Genomic DNA, 22,837 nt, shown 5'->3' with positions numbered 1-22,837 from the left:
AACTGAAGATGTTCCATGTTTTGCAGAATGTTTGTAAGGGCGGGGAGAGAGAAATGGAGTTGCCCTCTGCACCCAAACTTTCATGGGGAAAATCATTGCTGAAACCATCAAACCCTTCTCTTTCTGCTCCCCCACAGCGAAAAAGACTTTGTCAAAGTGACTGCTACGACTGAGGCTTTCCTGCACCTGAAACAAGAAACCGCACGCGCCCACCTGCCCGTGGAAGGTGAGGCAGCCGGCACGCGAGGGGAGTCGGCTGGGAAGCGGGAAGCGGTCCTACCTTCCTCGCGGAGCAGCCTCCTCCGCGGCGGACGCGCTCGGGGGAGACGGTGCCCTCTTGGCCGGGCTGGGGAAGTGGCGGCGAGGTGGCTGACGGCCACCGGCTGTGCCAGCGGCGCGTCCCCGGCTGCCGCCGAAACTGGGCTGCGGCGCTCCTCCGGCACTCCGGCCAGCGCCGCCCGCTCCTCGGCCGAGGGAGCCGGGACTGCAGCGACCCGCGCCGCCTCACTGGAGCGGTGCGCGCCGGCGGGGGCGCGCGGGGGCGCGCGTGGGGGCGTGACTGCCGGCGCCGGCCGCGCCGCTGGTCTGCGTCCTCAGGATGCTCCCGCAGCGGGGAGGGCTCTCCGCACAGACCCCCGCCCACAATCAGCGCGCTGACCTTGCTGCTGGGGGTTCTGGCTGAACAGCTCACTCATCATTAGATTTAACAATCAATCAAATAACGGAAATGGGATCGGTCTCAGAAACAAGCACTTCCCTCATAAGGACCGAAATTTAAAATACACACACACACATCGACAAGAATTGATTTTTCATCTTTAAGCCCCTATGTTTTGAGCATTAAGCCTAATTGATGAGTGAGTTAAAACTTTTCAGGTTGTTTTCCTAGGCAGGATAGGATCTTGCCTAGAAACCAATTCAAAACATTTACTCCACAGAAATCTTTCAGATGCAGACTTAGATTTTTAACAGATTATGATGGTTTATGTCATAAACTATTTTTAAAATTAGGGATTCCATGTAGTAGAAGAAATGTTTAGGACTACAGGCAGAATCGAGTTCAAATTCAACCTAGGTTTCCTGTAACCATTAACCCAATGTCAAGTATGAGGAAAGCCCTGGGGTATGAGTGAGTCATAGCCACATGAAATGTTTAAAAGGCACATGGAAAAGTTTTGTAATCAAAGTAAAAAGGGTTAACTATAAATTACAGATTTTTTATTTAATGACCACAAAGAATTTGTAAGGCTGTATGAGACACAAAGGAGCCTTTTCGGGGTCTATACCCTAAGTGATATTAGAAAATTTCATGATGAATTCTGAGCTGTGTGATTTCAGATTGTAGGACAAATTCATCTGAAAAGCCAGAAGAGAACTTCCCTTTAAACATGTACACCTTATCCTGTCTTGTCCTTGCAATAGCCTGAAAATTTAATGCTGAAATTATCTTCCCTCAAACTAGGGAATGCCACTAGTAATGTTAGACCAAACTCAAATTAAGAAATACAATATGGTAGAAAAGAGAAGAAACGGAAATCAAAAACACTACTTCAATCTGTGATCTGTCATGGACTCCCTTGATCCCTGGGCTTTGGTTTACAATAATGATGATGTAATGACCACCAATACCACCACCACCACCACAACTAACACAATGGAAGCTAACATTTATTATGTCCTTATTATTTGCCTGGAACTTTCTAGGCATCTTGTGTTTATTAATATTTTTAATCCTCCCAACAACATATGAGGTATATAATCATACTATTAACCCCACTTTGCAGATTAAGATAGACACAGAACAGAAAAGCTAATAGCTAACAATATTTTCAGGGCTTATTTTGATTAAATTAGACAACTGCAGAAAGTATCTGATTTTAGAAAACTTTTATTTAAAAATAATTTCAAACAGACAGAAAAGTTGTAAAAATAGGAATAATATAAAATGCCTGTAATGCCCTTTCTTTACATTTACATTTAGTCTACCATTTGATCTGTAGACAGAGATTTGAGACATTTGAAGATTATATACATATATCATGCCCTTTTACTAGTTATTTCAGTGTACATTTTATCAGTGATATTTCTCTATATATTCAAGTACTTTTATCAACTTATATATAAGCTTAACCTGTTGTTCATTTTCTGATTTGTCACTTGCACCGATTATATCTTTTGTAGTATTTTTCCTTCTAGAAGAATCCAATCTAGGGTCAACTATTGATTACGTTGTCTTGTCTTTCGGACTCTTTAGTCTGGAAATTCCATAGCTGTTCTTTTGCTCTCATGACACGTTTGAAGAATGCATTTCATCCTTGTGTCCTTAATAAACCATTCCCAATTTTGCATTTGTCTTAGGTTTCCTAATGATTAAATTCAGGTTATGTATTCTACTTGGAATATTACCTAACTAATGTGCTCTTCTTCTAGTGTCATATCTAAAGGCATAGGAAGTCATCTGCCTCTCACTGGTTCTGTAATTTTGATCACTCAGTCATGTTTTTTTTATGCTGACGGCATAAAGGAGAACAAAAGAATATAAACTCAGTAAGTACGGAGTATAGGGATGTTTTTTGTTGTATTCACTGGTGTACATCTACAGTAACTAGAATCTAGCACATAGTGAACACTTAATAAACATTTGCTGAATGAAAAAGAAAACATAAATGTATGAAAACAGACTTTGAACACCTACTATGCTGAAACTTTGCTATATTGTAATTAAAAAACAATCATGCAAGTGGTGAAGAACAAAGTTTTTTGCTTCAAACCTGATATTATCATCTGTGTGACCTTGGTTAAGATAATTTCTTTGAGCTTCTGCTTGTCACCTGAAAGAATGAAGACAATAATAACTACATGGTATTATTGCACTGGTTTAAAAGATTATCTGTATAACGTATATAGCCCAGTGATTATATAGAATAAGTGCTAAAGTTGGTAGCTATCCATATTAGAATATTAAAATACTCCACTTCACTGAATTAATCATTTGGTATGTATTAAATATTTGCTATGTGCCAAATACTATGATACAGAGACACAAGGAATGAAACAGGAAAGCTGTGTTTATGGACTTGACTCTAGGTTGATAAAACCAGATTCTTCAAGTCAGGGGAGTTTGTTTATCTTTAAGACTTCTGGTCATGAATGTATTATTTAGATTACTTAGCATCTGTCTGTCACACTTTAGCTACCTGGTAAATAATTGCTCTTGAAATATATGCATCAGCATTGCTTATATATTCATCAGCTAAGGTGTGAACACTTAAAGGTCAATAGACATGTCTGTTTCAATCTCATTATTCCAAATGCCCAGCACAATGCCTGACACATGTAAGAGCTCAGTATTTGTGAAGAGAACTGAAATCTCAGACCTACAGATGAGTTCAATAAAGATCAGGAAATGAAGTTTCCATAGGTATCCAAGTCAAGGAAAAGTCATGTGTATGAAGGAGACATAGTAACAGAGGAGTTAAACGTGTGATTTCTGAAGCCATACTAACTGGATTTGAACCACAACTCTGCCATACTGTAGAACTGTACTAAGAATCTCTTTCTCTCAGTCTTCTCACCTATAAAATGGACACAATAACTATAATGTGGGTTGCTGTAAAGATTAAAATATTATAAATAAAGCATGTATAGGAATGCCTCACACATGGTACATATATCATAATTGTCATTATTATCATCATCATCATCTTAAAAATAGTAAGTGCTCCACACTTGAGTTTATTGTTGCTATAGTATACAGGATCCTAAGTCAAGCATTAGACTGCTGCTAATTTTCTCATGTTCTGTATGCCTATAAATAAAAGATATAATCAAAGAAATAGTATTTGGAGGAAATGCGCAATCAAATAGAGCAGGCAGAACATTACCAGGCAGAGAGGAAGAAAAGTCAGCAAGAAAAGCAAATGAAAGGAAATTTTCAAAGTGAAAGGTAGGAAGTAAAGATTAATTCCTCAAGACTGATGACCTCAGGAATGGTGTATATTTTTTTCAGTGTTCTATTTTCATAGTACACATTCAAAGAATGTTGTTAATGAATTTATTCCCTGGGAAATAAAGGGAGGCTTTGGTAGAGGTGTCGGCACTTAGAAAGGTGTCAGGGACAAAAAGGAAGTGAAAATAGAAATGTTAATCTGGTGCTTGCAAAGATTGATATACTCAGAAAAAATACTTGACTCCATAATTCTAAAACTCCAAATTTTATTAGCACATTTGACCCCAGAATATATACCCTTTTTCTTACTTTATATTGCATTTGAACTCTGTATCACTTAGTGAACTCTGGCCTAGCTTGATTCTCCTTGAATCTCCAACATTTTCCATGTTGGTATCAGAAGACTCTATACTTCAGGACTCAAGCACACTATGGCCTCTCAGGTTCCATTCAACTGAATCAACCCTGGCCCTTCAAAAATGGTAAGAGAGATCCAGAATATTGCCAAATAACATCAGGCTCCAAATTATGTTCTTCTAATACCAAATCAATATTATTTTTTAAAGAAAATGTGCTACACAGACACACACAGAAATGCATGCACACACATATATTTATGTATAGGTTATATATAATATAAATATGTATATACACATACACACAAATAAATGGGCACATTTAGAAAACAGTGCAAAAAACATAAACATCATAGGTCACCACCAGTCATGGAAAACTTACTATAATTTTTAAGTTATTCTGCTATTTCTCTCCCTTTCATTCATAATTTCTTCCTGTAAAATTGGAATTTTGCAGCTCATGTATCTTTTAGACAGCATTCTCACATAATTTATTATGAATGTCTTTCCATGGCATTAAATATTAATGCACAGCATTTTTATCAGTAGTATTGTATTCCATTATATGGATGTGCCATAATTTATTTAACCAATCTTCTACTTTAATATAATTGAGTTATTATCAGTTTATTCCTTAATTTGAATAGCTTCAGTGGAAATCCTCACATATAATCCTCTATTATATATAAATCATATGCTTATTCTATTATTTCCTTAAGATAGGCTGTTGAAACTGGAATTATTAGTTCAAAGAACATAAACATGCTTAGACTCCATATACATGCTGCTAAATTGTTTTCCACAGAGATTATACCAATTTATGTTTTCAGGAGCAACATTTGCTACACTTGTGATTCTCTTCCCACTATAGTACAGCTGCCTCTGGGAGGCCTGAAGAACATAGCAGAGAATAGGCATGTGGAAAAACTTGTCTCTTTCAATAGTCACAGTCTGGAATATAAATAAAAATGGGAATTGCCAACAGAGATATTAGCATATTTTATTCAGCATAAAATATTTTTTATTTCCTTTGGAAAGGCAGTAGACATAAAATTCACAGGAAATAATAAAGGAACAACAGAATCTTTGCATGAAAAATGAGGTTTTATTCTTGAAACACATTTTCCTTTTTACCACACAGATGTAGTGAAATTACTTGCATGGTAATGAATGGGTAATGATAATTTTTCCTCATTCCCAATAAGATTTTCAAAGTCTCATACTGACCATTTAAAATAAGTATTTAAGCTCAGATACTACTGTAATCTAGAAAAGATATATAAATGTATAAATTACAGTTCTATTACCTACATGCCAATTACGCAATGTTTTCTCTATCTTTCAGTGACTTCTGTGGAGATGCACTCTTCTTCCAGTTTCTGGTGGCTGCCAGCACCCTTGGCTTACGGCTGAATCACTCTGGTCTCTGCCTCCACGGTCACATTGCCTTCTCCTTTTCTGTCTGTGTGCATCAACCTTCCATTTGCCTCCTTCTTACAAAAACATAAATGATTGTATTTATAGTCCATGTAGAGTAACCAGGATAAACTCATCTCAATATCCTTAATGTAATCATATCTGCAAAGACCTTTCTTTGCTATAGAAGGTAACAGTCACTCACAGCTTAAAGATTTTAACTCCACGTTATCTACTCAGTATACCCACAACCCCATGTAATCATACATTCTCTTTAGTGTATTAACTGTGAACTTCTGCGTGATTTTACTGTATGTGTAACCATATGATATGACTGACTCCCCCAATGAATTGTAAACCTAATGGAGGAAGGCAAGGCCAATGTCTTAACTCTTCTATGTATACTATTGCCTTGTATGGAGCCATGCTTACAGTAGGTGCTCAATGCACTTTGGTTGAATGTACAAACTTTTTTGTTTTAGTTTTATGAAGATACAGAAAATAGATACTATCCAATAATTATTTAATTATTCTCTTTCCTACCTATCTAGATCTAGCAAGTTTATTTGGTATTCCTAATATATTTAAATTTGCATAATGTTTATATTTTGATAATTTCCCCCAACCCTTCCTAGGTGATATATATTGTTGGAAATAGACTTCCTTGGAAGAAGGCATTAATTCTGGATAAGGACTAAGGATTTGGCTTGGCCTAAGAAAAGGACTATTTAGGGTAAAAGAGAAATCAGTACAGCTTTTCATAGTCACAAAGGCTGACGTGATATATTGGAATCTGAAGAATCCCCAAATAACAGAGCCAGATTTCTCCATGGGAACCCTGCTGAGATCTGGAGTTTTCTGTAGGAAATGGTGAGAGTGAGACCTGCCAAAAGCCACACAGCGTTGAGGAGAAGAAGCTCAATGAGAGTAAGAGTACCTGTCTCAAACACAGACCATCTTTTAAGACATTTGGCATATTTTGAGTCTCTGGGATGTGACTAAAGATTGAAATGCCCAAATATTGAAAGGACAGATCCAGGCTTACTTCAGACCCACAGGCCTAAGAAGACAAATCCTGCTTGGCTATGAAACACAGCACCTCCACATCTGAGGCCTCAGAGCTCTCATGACTCTTTACAGAATTGCAACTTAGCTCTGATGCCACAAAACCTTCTGTGATAATTAGGTGTTGACTCTGACTGACTGAAAGAACAAAGTGGAATCCCTTTTGGTGAAAACAGCATCACAACAACCCCCATGGCCCTGTCACACAAACTATCAGGCATATAAGGATTTTAAAAAATAAGCTACATGCAAAAGGACAATAAAAAATGAAATTCCAAACAGAAAACAAAATAAAAAACAAAACAACAATCATATCACCAATTTGTCAGGTAATGTAAATATGAAAGGACTTTCAAATAAGTATGATGAAAAAAGCTCTAAAAACACAGAATGCTGTAGACAAATAGGTATAAAATAGGAAAATGCCAAAAAAAAACCTAAAACATATAAAATAACCTAATGGACCATGTAGAATTGAAAAATACAATATCTGGAACTTCAATAGAAAATTCAAAGATCATTATTAGAAACATAAAGCAAAAAAAAAAAAGGTGGGGGGGATAATAGGAAAGAACATGAGAAACACAAGCTATACAGTCTAAAACAGTCTAATAGACTAACATAAATGAAATTTCATTTCCAGAAAAGAATGTTAAAAATACACAATTTTTGAAATCAATGAATGACTGAAAATTTCTGAAACTGAAGAGAAATATCAACCACTAGATTCAAAAAAGTTCCAGGAACTATAAAAATTAAAAATATAAGTAAATCACACCTGAGCACACTGTAGTCAAACTGCTAAAAAAAAAAAAAGAGGGATAGAATATCTTAAAAGCAGAAAAAAAAAGATTAAAAAGAGTATAATCAAAGGAGGGGAAAAAAAGGAGAGAAAAATACTTTCTATTTTTTTTCAATTTTTTACATTTACTTAAATTTACATTTTTTATGAAAGTACAAACTTCACATGCTTTGAATAAAATTTAAATGTTTTAATCCTTTATTTCATTAGAATAAGATAACTGTTGATTATTGTAGAGGGCTGACTGCTGACCCCAAAGATGTCAGGTCCTAATCTCTGATACCTTATTTTGGAAAAGGGTCCTTGTATTTGCAGATATAATTAAGTTTAGATATTTTTAAAATTTGGGTTGTACAATGTGATTTTTTAAATGTGTACAACTTCATGATTGAATATATGTATGTATTGTGAAACAATTATCATAATCAACTTAATTAACACATCCATCACCTCACAAAGTTTACATTTTTGTGTTGTGTGTGTGGTAAGAAAAAAGATTTACTTGTTTATCAAATTCAAGTTTACAATAAAGTATTAATAATATAATCATTATGTGTAACAGATTCCCAGAACTTACTCATTTTATAACTGACAGTTTGTAATCTTTGACCAATACCTCCCCATTTCCCGCCATCCTCTGGCACTTAGTAATCAACAAGTTCTACTCTTTGCTTCTATCAATTTTTGACTGAGGAAAGAAATTAAAGAAGTTACAAATAAATGGACAAATATCCCACATTCATGGATTCCAAGAATTAATATTGCTAAAATACCCATACTACCCAAAGTGATCTACAGATTCAGTGTAATCCCTATCAAAACCTCAATGATATTTTTCACAGAAATAGAAAAAATATTTTCACTTTTCGGTATATATCCAAAGGGAATGAAAATTGGATACTGAAGATATAGTCCATATTCACTGCAATTATTCACAATAAACAAGATATGAAAACAACCTGTGTCTGTAAGTGGACAAATGGGTACAAAAAGATGTGCTATACATATGTATACAATGGTATATTCAGCCATGAGAAAGAAGAAAACCCTGTTATTTGTGTCAACATGAATGGAACATGCATGCATTATATTCAGTGAAGTAAGCCAGACAGAGAAAGATAAAAACTGTACAGTTTCACTTCTATGTGGGATCTTAAAAAAAAAATGACAAATTCATAGCAACAGAATAGAAAAATGGTTTTCAGGGCATAGGTCGGCAAGATGGGTGGAGTGGCAGGATGAATAAGGTCGGATTGTTTTAAAGGGTACAAACTTTCAGCTATAATATGAGTAAGGTTTGAGTACCTGTATAACATGGTGAGTATAGTTGGTAATACTATACTGTATAACTGAAATTTCCTAACAGAGGTAAAACTTAAATATTCTCAAATACAGACAAAAAATGTTAAACAGTTGTGGTGATGTGTGTTGACTAGATGGGAGGAATTCTTTCACAGTGCACATGTGTATCAAATCATCACAATGCACATTTTAAATTTCTTACAATTGTACTTGTCAATTTTATCTCTAAAAGGTGAAAAAAGAAAATATAAAAGCTACACAATGGGTTATGATTGTATATATGATCAATGTAGAAAAATAAACTATTTTATATAATACAACATATAGAAAATTAAAGTTAAATACAGTTTACATTAGCACCAAAAAAATACCCTATACTTGTGATTAATTTAATAAAATAATTCCAAGACTTCTATACTGAAAGTTCTCTAAAACATTGCTGAGATAAATTATAGACCATATAAGTGAAAGTATTGCTATTGTCAAGATTTCTGTTCTGTCCAAATTTATCTGTGAAATTAATATATTTCTAATCAAATTGTTAACTGGTGTTTTGCAAATCAACAAGCTGAATTTAAGGTTTATATGAGAATGCAAGTGACTTGGACTGGTCTAGACTCTCTACCCTGAAAATGAATAAAGTTGATAAACTTACAACACTAAATTTTAAAATATCCTGTAAAGCTACAGTAAGACAGCAGAGTATAATGTAAGGACAAATAGACCAATTAAACCAATAGAAAATACAAAAACACCCATAATTAAACATTCACTTGATTTATGGTAAAGATTCCACTGTGATTTAGTGGAGGAATGTGTAGTTTTTCTAATAAATACACTGGAAATTTGGATATATTTATGCCACATAGTGAACCATGATTTCCACCTTGTACTACATACATAAATGAATTTGACATGGCTCATAGATCTAAATGTGAGAGGTAAAACTTCTAGAAGAAAACACGAAAAAAATTTTCTGACCTTTGAATGCCCATTAATTTCTGAAAGAGGATAGAAAATTTATTAAACATGAAGAAGGTTTATCAAGTGGCTATCATTAAAACTGAGAATATCTGTTTACAATATGACATCAATTAGTATATGAAAAGTCAACCCAAAGACTAGGAGAAGATATTATCACTGCAAATATCTGGCAAAAGACTAAAATACATACAAAGAATTATTAAATAACAATAAACAAAGACAAAAAGCTTAGTAAAAATATCAGGCAAAATGTATGAAAGAATTTCTTCCTAAAAGAGGATATCTAGGGGCTGCTGTATGAAAAAGTATACAACATAATTAACCTTCAAGGAAATGCAAATTAAAACCAAAATGAGATATGAATTCACAGCTTTTAGAAAGGCAATAACTAAAAAGACTCACACTATAAAGTGTAGGCAAAGATATGAAGCAGATTAGACTATAATCCAATCCATTGAATGTACATTGATACATCTATTTTTGAAATTTGTTTCACAGTACTCACTCAAGCTTAACATGTGCCTACCCTATAATCCTACATGTCTGATATTTAGGGATATACGGGAAATGAGATTTTAAGTACACAGACCACAAAAAATTGAAAAAAGTTGAATAGACTTTTTCAAAAGTGCTCCCAAACAGAAACAATCTAAACACCCATTAATAGGATGGGCTAAACAGAGGGTAGTATAGTTATACAATGGAATATGCTGCATTAATAAAAAGGACCAATTGTATACTTGGTAAAATGGATGAACTCACAAATAAAATGTTAACTTAAAGAAGTCAGAGACAAAATTATATGCATTGCATGAATTTACATTTTTACAAACATACAATATATAGAGATTAATAAGTATATATAAACAAATATGTAATATATATATATATATTCAAACAGAACAAATTCATTGTCAAAGAAGTCATAGTAGTGTTTACCTCCGAGCAGATGGAGAGAGTGTATTGACCAGGAAGGGACACAGGGGCACCTGGGTGTTATAAATGTTCTAAATTTTCTCCTAAGTCATAGTTGATTTGCAATAGACATATACAAAAATTATGTGTTTGAGACTTGCGCACTGTACTGTCTGTGTGTCATACACTAATACGAAGGTTACCAAAAAAGACAAATTTCAAATTTTCAGAGGTTATAAAATCAGTTTAAATTCACACTGCTTATAGTTGGCAGAACTTGGCTGCCAAACCATGCTGGCCTGTCTCCAAAGCTCTTGTTTTTATATTCATTCTTTCTCTCATACAGACAAGACCACTGACCCTCTCTTTTTGCTCTCTTTTCTTTCAAAACCTAAATAAACTTATTTAAGGCCCCCAATGAAAGGTATAGCCATTGAAATGATCATGAATATGATTTATAGTTCTTAATAGCTTCTATTTTAACAGCTATTAATAGTTTTCCCTGAAGAGACTGCATGCATAGCCTTTCACCTGGAAATACCTAATGACACCGATCACATTGAGAATACTAACCTGGCTTTTGCCAAAGTAGAAATAGGGATCTTTTTGTCCTTGTTATTTAAGTTTGGCCGTCTCTATAGAAAAATCATCAACTTAAACAAATCAGTTTTGTGAGAGCCTTTCACAATCAAATAATTATCAGAGGCACAAATAAATTTATGCTACCAAACTTCAAACACTGCATGTATGTATGTATGCATGTGTGTATATGTATATATATATATATGGACTAACCATAAGGATCAACCTAATTTCAGTGACTGACTTTTGTATTTGTTTTTGAACTTGCTCATAGCCAAAGCAAAATAGTAAATAAATCAAAGGGTAAATATCTCCATTAGTCAAAGAAATAACACCTTTTATATGACTAAATTCTAAATGATCTCTTAACTATTACTTTATAGAGAGAATCTAACTGATGAAATATCTGCAATAATATGTTTATGGCTCTTGAAATAGTGCATTTATATTGCTTATTCTGGTAGTGACTTTCAATAAAATCCAAGGGCATAACTTTAAAATTCAACTTAGTGGAGGTAAACTATCTTAGTTTAAAGTAAAACATTTTGATGAATTATAAATGATCAAAAGTTAGAATTCCTGAAAGAGTCACTGGACACGTTTTTCCTTAAACACATATTTTTCCTAATTAGCACTCTCAGAGCGCAAAAATAGTCATATCCCTTATAATGGTTTCACCAGTAACCTAGGTCTCTGAACATGAAGACACGTGGAGCAGAGATACAAAGTCGGAGCCTGGGACACAGTCACCACTGACCTGCCACCTAGATGTAACATGAGAGATAAGTAAGCCTTTGTTGATATAAGCCCCTGAAATTTTGGGGTTGTTTGTCCTTGAACAAAGCTGACACATAAAGAAATCATGTTAACAAAATGCTTTAGTAAAATGAAGTGTACATCAGCGTTGGTATTTAGAAGGAGAATTATTTTTCTCATCTCCATAGAAAGACTGGGGACATCTATACACACAGAGGAAGAAAATTAATGTATTGCTGATTATGTGTTACAAATTCTCCTAGACATTTAAAATAGTCTCTGGATTAAAGTTCTAAAGAAATCTTAGAAGGATTTATTTCTGTTTATGAAAAGAGGTGCACACCAAAGTTCATAGAGTTCATACAGTCAGTGAAGTCACAGAGGTGAGATGAGAACCCATGTCTTCCTGATTAAAAGTTCCAAATTCTAATTATTATTCAACACCACATCTAAAAGGCACACTTTTCCTCAAGAAACAATATTGGGTTGTTGCCAGTACAGAAACAAGAGATAACCTAAGCTTGAAGATTTCTACTTATTAAATCTTGGCCAAAATTATTTACCCGAAAAGTGTCTACTACCAAAGATAGAATGAACTGCCATAAATTCACATTTCCGCACTGGATTCTCAGAACCTGAAAAGACTTAAATATGTGCAATGTAGATTGATATTGGCATCCTTGTAGGCAATTTACCCTACTTGTTCCAGACTAGACCCTGCTTATTCTTCCTAAGATACTTGGGCAAGTCCCTGACCCTTTAAAACTTCATTTACTTCTCTGAATTAAAAATAATAGCAAATGAGATATATTGTAATCATTAAATAAGATATTTCATTTTCTTGAAAAAAATGTTTCTCTTTCCATATGGTACTAAACTATAATTTTTCATGAAAGTTTATTAAATTTAATTGTAGTCTGTTGTTATTTGCCTTACCATATTCCAGTATCTGAATTTCACATTTGAAAATATCAGATAAATTATAAGATGAGGCTCTCATCTTACTGGGAAAAATTTGCTCATTTTATGGTGAAATTTAAAGTTAATTTATGAAATGACATTCATTTGCCATATTTATTTATGAAATGAGTGCCATCTTGTATGGAACATTAATCATATTAAAAAACCACTACTAGTAAAATTTTAATGTTAAATGTTAGGGATCATGAATTCCACAAAATCAGGGTTCAACACCATCTGGGGATCAGAAGAATCAGGCTTCAACTCTGGACTGCGCCATTCAAAGTCTTTACCTAAAATCAGCACCAGCAAAATTAGTGTTCAAGCAGTTCCATTCTGTTTTATCTGTCACTCAAAGTAGTCCTTATTTTACTCCTCTTTTGCTGATAATTTTCCTTCAGTTTCACAAGCCAACTGATCACTTTTTTCCATTCCATTTTTTGCCCTTGAATTTGGCCTATCTTGCCCTTATCAACTGCTCTTAGCTTCCTAAGGTTGCCCTCAATACTTTCTAATCATTTTGGCTTAGCCTCAGCTCTCTAATTTATCTTGCCTTTCTCCAGTAGTATAATCTCCAATGTAATCCAGCCAGCCACATTCTAAGTAATAGTAATAATAATTAATGAAAAATTAGATATACATGCTAAGTGCCTATTGTGTGCCTGGAAGGAAATTAAGTGCATTATGCATATTATTTCATGTAAACCTCACGCCCTGAAAGATAGATATGATTATCTTCACAACTGCACAAGTGATAAAAATAAAATTTAATGATTTGAATAAACATTATGAAAGCATTCATAGTAAATGACAAAACTGAGATCTGAAACCAGATACAGTACCCAAACTCATTAATGTTTTCCAGTAACACATGGTTGCTGTTGGTCTGTACATGGGAGCTATGTATAACCAAGGATAAATTACCTAAATCCTCTGCATTTTTATTTGACTTGTGTATAGAACGAGAGGATGGAAAGGATTATTTAGGTACCCTACCATTTGTAATAGTCTATAAAGTTTAGTTCTGGCCTAAGGAAACCAAATATTCACCCAGCCATAAACACCTATCTTCAGAATTATGTTGGTGGAAGGTTATATCGTCAAAGAAACATCTGAATCCTATATGAAGAACTACCCCTGCCCACAGGCACCTTCATCAACCCTCGGCTATACTGTTGGCTATTTCACACAATGGTCAGCCCAGCTCTTGAGCTTATAATTGTGAACCTGTGATGTAGCAGAAGCTGAGAAAGTCTACACTTTTTCACCTGGGTACACAGATGTATTTCCATCAATTTAGGTGAATGACTTACTTTCTACTTTTGTAATTTTAGGGAATAATCTAATCTCCACATAATTAAATGATAAATTATCAAAGGAAGATTACACATTTTTCTTTCTCAAAAATAAGCATAACTTGAAGTTAAACTAATCAAGCATTCATTATTTCTTCTGTTTGCAATAGTAAGTCTCAATCTTTCAGTTAAGACCCTCTCCTAGAAAATAAACATGGATCATATTTATTTACTTTACCACTCAACTGATGCACACATCATCTACAGAGGAAGTACCATCAAAGGAGCTACTTTTATTTACTTTAATTCTTGCATGATTTTTCCATTTGATCATCTTTCATGCAGTGTTGCCCCAGTTTAATTCAATTCTCCATATGGAAGACAAAGAGATTTTTCAACTGTTAAAGTGCCTTATTTAAAATTCTTTAGTAACTCAGCATTGTAAATACATTGAGTCAAAAACACCTTAATAGGTTATGTAAAAGCTTCATCATTCTCATCTGTCATCAGTTCTCTCCATTACACTCCACACTGAAGTTAGTGTGTTGGTGAACACAGAGGCCTGAGAAATAAGTTTGAGAGAGGAAACTATCTTCATTAAACTTGCCATTCCTTACTGGCCAGAACAATTACTGTTAATGGCCAACCTGTGTATATCATTCCCTAATAATATATTTCTCTGAGGCAAATCTCCTAATTGTTAAAGGACATACTTCTTACTTGGTGTCAGAGAACAATCATAGAGATGGGGACAGGTAAAGAATGTGTTTGTATTCTGTATACATAATCTCTACATAATTTAGAATCTTTGGGGTCTTGCATGAGATAGAGTTTAGCAATAGTCTATTTGAAATATAAAGGAGTAAGACAACACCATTGTATAATAATAGACACTCCTCGTGCTTCATGTGGGATACTATTTTAACTTTTGCACTTCAAAAACATATGGTAAGACTTTTGATTTCAGCTCCAACATATAAGGAAGTTAAAAGTCATCAGTCCTATCATTTCAACAAGAAACACACTGAGAAAACTGAAAATCAATGACTTTTCTTGGACCGGTTAGAGAACAAAGATTGCAAAGAAATTGCTACTCAAACCTGGATAGACAGTGAATCCAGAGAGTCATAACCAATATTTACTTAACCTGGACCAGAAACAGCTAGAGATACGGACACTAGCAGAACCACTTAGGTGGTAATTTTGATGAATTGCTGGAGACTGTGTTGAGCACCATGCGAATAAGAAACTCCTCGGTGCTTCTGTCATAGGAGGGCTTCACAGTTTCATATGTTTTAGTTTTACTTAGTTCAGGCAGGGGACAGGAAACAATAATCATTGTGAAATATGCCCAGAATATACCCCTTAGCAAGTACCTACTTTCCCTACCAAGGAAAAAGACTTTACTAGAGTCTTCTCCCAGTTGGCAGGACTTTCTTTTTACTCCAGTCCCCACTAGTCTTCCTGTTTCAAAAAAGAAAGAGGGGTGAAAGGAAAGCTGTAACACTGGAAAAAACACTTGAGAATGCACAGCACCACATCTCAGAGTCCCTAAAAGAATAAGAATTAATTATAAGGTTATAGAATGCTTCTCCTCCCCCCAAAATCTTACCACTATATAACAGAGCTCCAGCACAATAAAAGCAGATTATCCTTGAAAGAGCTACAAAGAGAAGACTCTATTTAAGGAGGAGTGCATAAAGAAGTCCAAAGTAACAGAGAAGACAAAATCAGTGACATTAGAGGAATCTGAAACCTGTGGTATCTACAGCTACAACAAGGACTGAACACAGCCCAGCCCCTAACCGGATTAACATAAATCTGAACAGCAAAGGTCTGTTTACCTCAATTCTTATCATCTGATACAAAATGCATGGCTTTCAACAAAAAATTATCAACATGACAAAAGACAATAATAATAATAATAATAATAATAATAATAATAATAATAATAATAACAATACTCTGAAGGGACAAAGAAGTAACATAACCAGACTCAGATGTAACACAGATGTTGGAATTGTCAGATGAGAGATTTGAAGTAATTATGATTACTGTGTTAAAAGCTTTAATGGAAAGAAAGTAAACAAGCATGCAAGAACAGATGGGTAATGTAGGCAGAGTGATGAAAACTAAGAGCATGTAAATGAAATGGTAGACATAGAACAACATTGTAACAGAAATGAAAATGCCTTATAATGCTCAACACACTTGACACAGCCAAAGAAACAATCAGTAAACTTGAAGATACATCAATAGAAACTTCCAAAATAGAAATAAAAGGAGAAAAATAAATGGGAAAAAGAAAACCTAGAACATTTATAAGCTGTGGGACAATTTCAAAAGGTATAATTTATACATAATGGGTATGTCACAAATAGAGCACAAAAGAATTAAGCAGAAGAACTATTTGAAGTAAAAATGACTAAGTATTTTCCAAAATTAATGATACAAAAATGACAGGTCTGGGAACTCAGAGCAATAAGCAGGATAAATACAAACAAATAAGTGAAAAAGCTATACCTAGATACTCAACTTCACAAAACTTCATATATTCAAACTTCACAAAAGCAAAGACAAAAGGAAAATCTTGAAAGCAACCAGAGAACAGTACCTTAGCCATAGAAAAACAAGGATATAAAGTACAGTAGACTTATCATCAGAAACCATGCAAGCATGAATTAAATGAACTGAAATATTTAAAGTACTGAAAGGAAAAACCCCACTAACCTGGAATTCTATATTCAGTAATACTGACCTTCAAAAGCAAAGAAATAATGACATTATCAGGCACAGAAAATTTGAGAGAATTAACTAATAATGACCTGTTCTGCAAGAAATGTCAAAGTTTTTCAAGAAGAAAAATAATATAGGTCAGAAGCTTGAATGCACTTAAAGGAAAGAAGAATATAGGAGGAGCAATAAGTGAAGGTAAAACAAAAGAGTTTTATTTTTCTTATTCTAAATTGATCTTAAAATAAGTTTTTAAAATAATAATTATATCAATATATTGATGATCACAGCAGATAGATACATGAAATGAGAAAATTCATAAAAGGGGGAAGGAGAAAATTGACAATACTCTGCCATAACATGCATGTACTACACATGAAAGTAGATTAAGATTAGTTAAACATGTATATTGGAAACTAATATAACTACTTAAAGTATGTACAATCGATACATAAGAGAGGATAAAACTCTCACTAAAAATCAGAGATGTCAGCAAAAGGATAGAAGGGAGAACAAGTACAATGAATAGAAAACAGTTGCACTCTTGGTAGATTTTAATCAACTGTATCAAAAATCACTTTAAATGGGAATGGGTTAAGTATACCAATTTAAAGACAGAGACAAATAAGTCCTAAAATTTTAAATATTCGGATATATTAAAAGTAAAGGATTGGAGGAAGATATATCATATTGACACTAATCAAAAGAAATTTGGAGTAATTTATATATTAACTTTAGAAAAAGAAGACTTCAGAATAAAGAAAATTATTAAAGAGGGGAATTACATAAGGATAATGGAGTCAATTCTCCAAGGAGAAAAAACAACTCTAAATACATGCACCTAGTAAGAGAACATCAAACTATGTGAGGCAACATTGATAGAAATAAAAGAAGTAGACAAGTTCACTTTATAGCTACAAACCTCAGCATCCCTCTTTCAGGGATTAATAGATCAAGCAAGCCCCAAAATCATTAAGAATAGAGTTGACCTGAATAGAATTATCATTCAGTTTGATCTAGTTGACATTTATAGAATTTTCATCCTAGAAGAATATATATTCCTTTCAAAGTGATAGAGACAAAACATTCACCAAAGCGAACCAAATTCTGAGCCATAAAACATATCTCAACTAGTTCAAAAAAATAGATATCCTACAAAGTATATTCTCAGGCCATAGTGAAATTAAACTTGGAATCAATAACGGGAGATAGAAAATCACTGAATATTTGGAAATTAAACAATAGCACATTTCTGGATAAGACATGGTACAAAATTTTAACAATATTTTCAATTAAAATAAAAACATACCTTAACAAAATTGTTGGAATGAAACAAAAACAGTTCTTGGAGGAAATTCATAGGATAAAATACATATATTTGAAGAGAAGAAAGATCAAACCTGAATTTTTTCAGGAAACTAAAAAATAAAGGCAATTAAGCCTAAAGCATGCAAGAAAAAAAAAGAATAAAGTTAGAAAAGAAATTAGTGACACTTAAAAGAGAAAAATAGAGAAATCAATGACAGCTAATTCTTGCCAAGTATCACAAAAATGAATAAACCTCTATGTAGTCTAAGAATAAAAGAGAAGACACAAATTACCAGTAAATGAAATAAAAGAGGAGTCATTGCTACTGATTAATAGATATCAAAGAGTTAATAAGAGACTATCACAAGTTTGTGCCATAAATTTGGTAATTAAATGAAATGAAGCAATACTTTGAAATATACAAACTACCTAAACTCATGCAAAGAGAAAAAACTCATCTAAATTGATATATCTATTAAGTAAATAGAATTGATAATGAAAAAAACTTCCAAAAATGAAAATACTATCCCAAATGGCAGCCAAGTATTTGAGGAATAAATATACTAAATCTCCATATCTTTTTCAGAATATGGAAGCTGACAAAGTACTTTCAATTGAATTTTGTTAGACAAATGTTAGCCTAAGACCAAAAGTAGACAGACATAGTAAAAACTGGTTTGACAGACCACTAGATCTCATGAATAAAGATGAAAAAAATCCTCTACGAAATAGTAAATCAAACCTAACAAAGTATTAAAAATAATTATACATCAAAACAACATAGAATTTTTCTGATATGCAAGACCGTTTCAACATTGAAAATCAATTAATAAAATCTATAACATCAATAGGCTAAAGAAAAAATCATGTAAATTGATGGAGAAAAAAATTAGCAAAAATCCAACATTCGTTCATGAAAACACTCTGGAAAAACTCTCAAAAAGGAATAGAGGGGACATCCCTCAAATTGATAAAAAACATCTATAAAACACCTACAGCTAATATCATTCTTAATGATGAAACAATGGACAGTCTCACCCTAAACACTGTAACAAAACAAGGAAGTCCTCTCGCCATTCCTATTCAACACTGTACTGGAACTTCTAGCAAAAATGCAAAGTAAATAATAGATACATAGATTGGAAAGAAGAAATAAAACTATTTTAAGATGAAATGATTATTTATGGAGAAAATGTCAATATAGAAAAAGAAAAGCCCTCTTGGAACTAATAAGCAAGTATACCAAAGTGACAGGATATAAGGTTAATTTACAAAAACCAGTTTTCCTATATGTCAGCAATAAACAATTAGAATTTGAAATGTAAAAAAAATTCAATTTTCAATAGCATTAAAATATGTAATGTTTAGATATAAATCTAACAAAGTATGAACAATATACATGAAAGAGAAATCAGACACTGATGAAAGATAATCAAAGATGATTTTAATAAATTGGGAGATATTCTGTGTTTGTGGGTTTTAATACTAAAAAATGTTAAGATACCAATAATTCCCAACTTTATAAATTCAAGGCAATCTCTATCAAAGTTCCAGGAAGCTATTTTATAGATACTGAGAAACTGATCCTAAAATTTTTATAGAAAAATAAATTACATTACATAGGAAACCCAGTACTGAAAAGTTGAATTACTCACACTACCCAATTTCAAGACTGATTATTAGCAATCAAAACAGTGTAGTATTTATTAAAGAAGTGATACCCAGATCAATGGAAAGAAGATAGGTATCAGAAATGACCCATACAAGTATAGCCAATTTATCCATGACAAAGGAAAAAAGCAATTCAATAGAGAAAGGACAGTCTTTTCAGCATAGCATGTTGGAACAACTGCACATCAATACACAAAAAGTAATAAATCATCCTAACACAGATTTTACACCTTTCATAAATATTATCTTAAAATGGATCATAGAACTAAATGTACAATGGAAAGCTATAGAAGTCCCAGTAGAAAACAAAGGAAAAAACCTATGTGACCTTCAGTTGGTGGTGAGCTTTTAGATATACCTAAAGCATGAACCAATTAAAGAAATAATTAAATAATTAGAACTTTATTAAAATTTAGAATTTCTGCGTTGTGAAGAACACTTAAAAATAATGAAAAGACTGCAGAGAATGTTTGCAAAACATATCTGATAAAGGACTTGTATCTAAAATACACAAAAAAAACTTTGAAAACTCAATAAGAAAATAAACAACACAATTAAGAACAGGCAAAATATTTGGGCAGACACCTCACTCAACAAGGAAAACAGATGGCAAATAAGTTCACAAAAATATATTCAATTTTATCATTAGGAAAAAAAAATTAAAACAACAATGAGACATCTATTAGAATTGTTAGTCAGTCTTTCCATATGAGACATTTGTGAAACTGGATCAAGGAGTATTTGATTTTGTATTTCATATCCAGCCACTTTACTATTCTTGTTCACAATAGCTCTTTCTTTTCCTTACTGACTTATTCCCTTGCATTTCTTAATTATACAATATATTATATAATCATACAACCACACATAAAGAGATAACTTAGCTTTCCTAACATTTATGGTCCTAATTTAATTTCTTTGTTGATTCAAACTGAACAGTGAATGTAGAATATTATTAAGAACAATGAGTATCTATGCCTTACTTATAAACATGATGGAGGTGGTTCTATTATTTATCATGATTGTTACATGATTTGAGATACATATAACACGCTTCTATAATCTTGAATATAAACACACACATTTAGTCAAGTTTAGAAATTAGCCATGTATTCCTATTTTAATAAAGGTTTTTTTATTCAGAAATTATTATAATACAAGAATAGTAATATGTTTTATAATATTGAATTGTCCTCAATTACTGGACTAAACCCTACTAATTTTAGCTATACTTTTTTCAGTGTAGCATTATATTATACTCATTTCATTTTTTTAAGATTTTTGGCCACTTAGGATCTTTTCCTCAGCTTTTTCTGTTCTCACTATTACATGGTTCCACATCTTTCCCTCAATGTTTATTTATTCCTAGACACCACAAACTCAATAGATGCAGCCAATCCCAGCACAGAAATCTCTCTTTTATGCAGAGTAGCTACAAGGCACAGTTTCTTATGTCTGACTTTTTAAGTGTGAGTCTGTATTCCCCCAACTACACAGAAGACACATTTCAGCCTCTCCCAGTGGTAGTGTTGAGCCCTTTTGCCTAGGCTTACAGTAAGGGAAAACTTCTCCATGAACTCACATATATACAGAAACAGGGCAAATTTCATTTACAGATACATATAAACAGTTCCAATTTACACATTACAGAAAAAATATTCAAGACAAGAATCTAATGGAAAATGGATAACAAACAGATATAGACAGTTAATACCAATGGAAAAACTATGTGGTACGTAAATATCTAAAATTGCTCAAGCTCACTAGAAACTATAGAAATGCAAATTAAAATAGTAATTTAGCATTTTTTACACAGTGTAGGTAAGTGTGTGAAAAACCAAGTATTCACATGCATTGTTGACCTAAGTGTAAATTAAGTTGTCCAACAATTCACCTGCAAGTTCTTTGGAATGCAAGATCTATTAAAATAATGTTTATATTTTGGTTCAAAAATTCCACTTTTTGAGAATTTATTACCACTGAAATTTATGAAGCTGAAAATAATAAGTTGTTCAGTACTGTACTGTTTATAATAGTAAATGAATAAAAGCATCTGTAAGATTTAAGTCATATCTATACAGGACTAACATTCAGGTTGGTAAATAGCATTTGTTTACAAATATTTCTTCACATGCTTCCCTTCGATGACGTCCCTGTGTCATATGCTTTGGTCTTGCTAATGATATCTGAGCAGGCATAAAGGTCAAAACGTGCTTGTGTGGTTAGGCAAACTGTCTTTCATTCCTGCCATCCACAGTGAGAATATTCCTAAAGGAATCTCCTCTCTTTCAGCCTAGGTTGCAGAGTAAGAAACACAGAAGCTCTGTGCTCTCAAAATCAGTGACTCTGCAAACCCAAGAATGCGAACTAAATGACTGAAATTATAAGCTACTGAATATTTTTTGTTGTTCTGTGGTACTTCCACATCAGTGTTTGTTCTGACTGGTCAGGTAGCCATTCTGACTAGAGGTTGTCCTAATTATTAACTTGAAAAAACCCTGCATATCTGTAATTTAATGCAGTTGAATATCATAGGGGAAGGAGATTTATATGTGCTTAATGAAAATATTCTGAGAATTTAATTTTAGGTGATAAAATTAGATGTAGAAATATGTGTGCCTTTATTTATGAATATGAATTTATATGTATATATATATGAATATGTGTCTTCGCAAAGAAAAATTCTGGAAATGCATGTAAGATAATGTTTACAACTACTTCTTTTGAAATGTTTAAATTAAGT

The 22,837-nt window shown here is 33.2% G+C and overlaps 1 long non-coding RNA gene across 1 annotated transcript in view; it reads right to left on the bottom strand.

The window, feature by feature from the left end:
* Positions 1-1,866: 1,866 nt before the first annotated feature.
* LOC140844177 (uncharacterized) overlaps positions 1,867-22,837 on the bottom strand; it is an 80,216-nt gene continuing 59,245 nt past the window's right edge. Inside the window, exons 2-3 of the long non-coding RNA XR_012122384.1 lie at positions 5,617-5,798; positions 1,867-2,831 (exon numbers count right to left, since the gene is read on the bottom strand). This is a non-coding gene — a long non-coding RNA (uncharacterized lncRNA). The remainder of the gene's footprint in view (positions 2,832-5,616; positions 5,799-22,837) is intronic.

This window comes from Manis javanica, chromosome 11 (genome assembly GCF_040802235.1).
Source record: "Manis javanica isolate MJ-LG chromosome 11, MJ_LKY, whole genome shotgun sequence".
Taxonomy (NCBI): Eukaryota; Metazoa; Chordata; class Mammalia; order Pholidota; family Manidae; genus Manis; species Manis javanica.
The sequence above is the reverse complement of the archived record's forward strand: the minus strand, read 5'-3'. Positions and strand labels throughout refer to the sequence as shown.